This window comes from Manis pentadactyla, chromosome 16 (genome assembly GCF_030020395.1).
Source record: "Manis pentadactyla isolate mManPen7 chromosome 16, mManPen7.hap1, whole genome shotgun sequence".
Lineage (NCBI taxonomy): Eukaryota > Metazoa > Chordata > Mammalia > Pholidota > Manidae > Manis > Manis pentadactyla.
Genome location: NC_080034.1, coordinates 49,380,092 through 49,385,409, shown reverse-complemented (window position 1 = coordinate 49,385,409; position 5,318 = coordinate 49,380,092). Strand labels below are relative to the sequence as shown.

Sequence of the window (5,318 nt, the reverse complement as noted above, 5' to 3'; positions counted from 1 at the left end):
TGTCTCTCTTCTTTAACAGCATCCCATAGGTTATCCCCCAGCTCCTCCAAGTGAAGCTGAAGTGTGTCTCTCTCCCACCTGAGTCCCTCAATAATCCTCTCTTTCTCTTGTATAACATTTTCCACTGTCTCGATGAAAAGCGACCCTACAATGCCAGTCTCTACATGGCCCCCTAAGGTCTCCAAGCAGTCTTCCATTTCACAGAGGGCTAATTCTGCAGCTTCTCGTGTTTCCACCCTTCCCCAGTTTTGGGGAAGGCCCTGTAAGAATGAGAATAAGTTAGCATAAGAGTAGCCATCTTAAGGGCCTAGAAGCAGTTTTCTGAAGTTGTGACTTAAAAGAAAAAAAACTGGAACTGGGTAAGGCCTTGGAAAACAAGTTAATCATGAACACCGGGATGGGGGCAGCTGTAGCCTTCGGTCAGCTAACCTTGGTCAGTTAATCCTACATACCAAGCTTATCGTGCAGAACCTCCCTAACAATCGAAGAGTGGTCTTATCTTGCTCTCGCTTAACCCCAGGATGTATGTCTTGCAAAGATAATGTGCAGCTGTAGAAAATTACTAAGAGTTAAGTGTTTTGAAAATGCCATATAAACCCCTGGTTTTGAGTGCTCGGGGTCCTTGTTGAGACCCGCTGCGTCGGGCTGACAATTGGACCCCAGCTAGCTGGTCTCTAAATAAATTCCTCTTGCTTATTGCATCAAGAGACGCCTTTCGTGAGTGATTTGGGGCGGCGTCCTCCTCTGGGGAAATCCAACATTTGGGGGCTCGTCCGGGATCTGCGCTCACCCCGCTTCACTCCCGAAGTCGCTCTTGGAGGAAGAGGTAAGATTAGTGGCGCCTTGGGTTGTCTGTATTCTGTTTTCTGTTTTTCAGTGAGACCGGTCAGAATTCTGAAAGGGTACCCGTTGTCTGGCAGCCGTCCCGGTCCCGTAAGGGGTCGCGACTGCGGTTGGTAGACATACTAGGAGCACCGCAGGCTGCAACCCTGGGGGACACCTCGGGGAGGTTGGGGGGCCAGGGACGCCTGGTAGCCTCCCGTCTGTTTTTCCGGCAAAGTGAACCTGATGAGATAGGGTTGGTTTTTGGGCGCCGAAAGTATCAACCCTCTGATTCCTTTCGGTTTCTGTTTGAGACTCTGAGGAGAACTAAACGCGGCCGCTGTGTGTCTAATTTGTGTGTGTCTTTGTTTTTTGTGTCTTTTACGTGTCTAATTATTGTTATACTGACAATGGGACAGACGCAGACGACCCCCTTGTCTCTCATGACAGACCATTTTTCTCAGACGTTAGGGAGAGAGCTCACAATTTGAGCACGGACATCAGGAAGAGAAAATTTCGTGTTTTCTGCACCTCAAGTGGCCATCCTTTAATGTTGGCTGGCTGCCGGAGGGAACCTTATCATTATGTCTCAGTCTGTATGTTTGTGTGTCTAAGTGTGTAAATGAAAATATCTTTCTACCTCCGGATGGTATTAATGAAATTGATTTAAAGACAAGCGCTTGTGAAAATTGGGCATTCTAAAACTTCCAGAAAATCTGATGGAAAATGTTAAGCATTAATGCTAATTTGGGTTTGCCTGAGGCGGGCATGTCATTGTAGTTATTAGCTGCCAAAGTTTACTTAAAGTCATTTAACTTGATGTTACCAGTTAAACATTTCAAGAAAATGCTTGAAGAAAAGCTTGACTTTGTCTAATGTTTTTAGTAAAAGTTTTCTAAGTAATCTGGCATAGTTGCTAAAAATAAGTAAACAAGTGTAGCAAATAAACATCTTAATAATAATACTGTATTAATGTATAACAGTGTGTATGTATGCAAACAGCTTGAGAATTTTTGTGGTAACCAAAATTTTTAAAGTTTGCTAAGTTATATAGACATATTTTGTGCCTAATGAGAAATTGTGTTGTAAAGCACATTTCCAAAAATGATAATATATGTTCATAGATGAAGAATGCTAGTGTAACAGTTTACGGTGGCCTGTTTTTCAGTGTTCACTGAAAGTTAAAGTATCAAATGATTTTAAGTTCTAATGAAAACTACTTAAAGAAAACATTTCTCTATGCTAAAAGATGTATGTTTTAATAAGAGAAGGTATAAAGAATGGAAACTCGTCTGCATGCTAAAGAATGTGTTTTTTGATAAAAGAAAGTGGCTTTATTCTAAAGTGCAGCTGTTTGTCTCTGTTCTCCGTCTCTCTCTAACAAAGAGAGAGCAGTGTGGTGCAGCAGCGGGGTGCCTTTTGTTGTAGCGGATCCGCTCAGCCTGTTGCTTTGGAGGAAAGTCAGGATGTTTAGAGATAAGGTGGGACAAACCCCGGCAAGCCCAGGCATAATTCTCACCCGTTTATGTGCTTGAGACCATGGGGCAAATGAAGAATAAATTACTATATTCTTACAGATATAGTCATGCTATGTGAAATTAAAGCAAGTGAGTCTTGATATCAAGTGCACAGCAAAATTAGAATTTTGTTTCCAGTTAAAGAAAACTGTTTTTTGTTGTTTTTTTTTAACTGTTAGTCTGCTCTTAATGTTGAAAGATTGCAAAGAGTTCTCTAATTGTTTTATCAAAGCAGTTTCTCATGCTTAAAGTCTCAGTGAGTTGCCAGAATATTTTAAAAAATGAAATCTTAATATTAAAAAGACTAAAAGCTAAAGTTTGTTAACAACTGTGTAACCTTTATTTGCCTTTGAAATATTATTGAAAACGATTGCATGGCATGAGAAATTGAATTATTTAAGTTAACAAACCAAAATTTATTCTTAAAAATTAAATTGTGTAGAATCTGGACAAGATTATGTTTCTCCCAGAAAAACAGGTTTCACTGTAAAAGTTTAGATGGGCAAACGTGTGACCACTTTTGAGGAAAGTTGTAATAGATTTTTTTGAGAACCACCAGGTCTTCTTGTTTAATTTATATGCTGTAGATATGTTTGTATGTTTTAAAAAACATGGAGGACTCTCCATATTTTTTAATGCAAATGATCTTATAAGTTGCTATGCAAATTCTATTAAAAGCTCTATCTACTGTTAAAGAGTAAAACATTCTTGAAGCTTTCAGGGAAGACCTGTAAACTTAAGCACTTTCTCTGCTTTTTTGTATCTGGTCTTGGACACTTATGCTGAGTTATGTTCTTATTATTTTCACTGTTTGTAAGCTATTGATTGTATATAATCTTTAAACCATCCAAATATCCAGCATACCTTTCCATGTCACCACAACCCACTATTGATGCCATGAATGAAATGGCTGGTTAGAAAGCCAAAGGTCATCATTTCTCAATCCCTAAATGAAGAAGTAAAATGCCTGATCTCTTTCATCTCAAAGCATATTTCTGGTCAAATCTGAATATCTGTGTGAAGGAAAGAGACATTTAAATTTGAGATTCTGCTTAAACTTTTAAGTTCAATTTGACTATAGCCATATTCATTCTTTCTATGTATCTCTAACAGGTCTTTTGTATGCCTGGTGATATTATAATCTGCCTTGAGTTTGGACAGTTCTTTCAGCTAAATGTGAATTCTTATTGTAGCTTTTTTCCCCTCCTGAAGATGAAAGCAGAAAAATCTACCATCTGCTACCATTCTCTCAAGAATGCTTGGTAACATAGATTATTTTGACTTTGTATATATTGTCTTTAAAAAAAGACAGCAGCAGTCTCCCCTGCTGCCCCACCTTTTTAAGATATCTCGTTTACTGTGCTAGGTATATAGACAATAAATGTGTAATGATAGACAGTTCTAAAAGAATTAAATGCAAAAAAGTGCTTTTACCTCTAGTTAACTCTGATATTTCCCAGAGGGCCCCTGGAACATGTCAGAAGAATTTTTTCTCATTAGAGAAAGTATTTGACTAATTTGGCTTATTTATCTGATATATATATATATTTACCAAGAAAGCACTGTCAAAGAAAATAATGCTAAACTTTGTTACTGAATGTTTTGTATTACAGAAATATCAGAATTTCCTTATGTCAACTGTCTTACAGTGAGCTCTCATCGGATCTTTGACCATTGTGATTTGTAAGTTTTTTGTCATTTATAGTCACTGTTTTGTTGTTCCTGGACTGGTAAAAAACTAGATTTTAGCAGAACAGGTATTAGTTACATAAGATTACATAAACTAAAGAAAATAGTTTTGTGTCTTTTTGTTTCGAATGTTGCTGATAGTGTTTTGAGCTTGTTCTCTTAAGCTGACAACAGTTTAGTAGATGGCTGTCTTTATAAGCAGAATTGAGACATCCTTCTCTCTACCTGATCCCTACAGAGTTTAAAAACTTTTGGTGACTGTTTTTGTATTCCATGGCAGTATGTTTATTTGCACGAGTTTAGTAAGAATCTGCTTTCCTTGTGAGAAGACTAATTAAGAACACTGGTTATACTGCCAAGGCTTTGGCTGGAATGTCATACCTGAGAGACATGTGCATAGACTCAGATGTGAACAACTTTAAAGAACTAAGATTGACTTTATAAAGCCAACAAAGCCCCTTAGAAGAACTAGCCTGGTACCTTGCTTGCAGAGTTCCCAGCAGCCTTACCAGGTGAGTAAAGAAGGTCGCTTCCTGGCAGGTGCAGAGACCTTGAGAAGAGAAAAATTCATCCAAATCTACAGGTACTGCAGGCAAAGCCTGATGGCAGGTCTGGCTTGGCTGTCTGGCCTCAAGAGGCCTTTAAAAGTTCAATCTGAGGTTCCTTGCAAAAAGTTCCAGCAAAGCATATTTAAAAGACCCTGTGTAATCAATTGCTCTTCTTGCTGCACTTGTGCAAATAATCAAGCCAGCTGTTAATTATTTTCTTAACCTGGTTACTTCTAATAAAAATGACAGTGATTTTAAAGTATTGTTTCAATAATGCAGCCTCCTTCCAGAATAGAAAATCCAACTCCAGATGTTGCTACATAACCTAATAACACAATTTGTTTTATCTTGCCTAGAAGCCACAAAACTGCAAATAGTAATAGAAATGAAACCCAAGATAGAAGCGCTAGCCTTCTGAAGCCCTCTCAACTGACCAGTGATAGAGACCTAGCTGCACCCTTTACTGCGCCCCCTTCTCAGCACGAAGCAGCCAGAGCGGTCATCGCCCCTTTTCCCTAGCAGCAGCTAGAGTCTCTACCTGTAGAGGAGAGAATGAGACAGGGACCATAGGCTTAGACAGAATAAAGAGCCTCTGGAAGAGGCGGGGCGGGATATTTGCAATCAGAGCAATGTAACTACATGCTAGAACTCCCCCCTACTAGAACTATGTTAAACATGAAACTCTAGAATCATTCTTCAGTGAGATCAGTTAATGTTCCCCAGATAGAGAAGAGTAGCACAT

At 39.0% G+C, this 5,318-nt stretch overlaps 1 long non-coding RNA gene across 2 annotated transcripts; it reads left to right on the top strand.

Moving 5' to 3' along the window:
* Window positions 1-270: 270 nt before the first annotated feature.
* On the top strand, window positions 271-4,968 carry LOC130681374 (uncharacterized). 2 transcript variants are annotated; one of them, XR_008994491.1, is made up of 2 exons: window positions 271-826; window positions 4,309-4,968. It is a non-coding gene; the product is annotated as an uncharacterized LOC130681374 (long non-coding RNA). The 2 variants fall into 2 exon arrangements; XR_008994492.1 differs by having other exon boundaries at window positions 4,267-4,968.
* The last annotated feature ends 350 nt before the right edge of the window (window positions 4,969-5,318 follow it).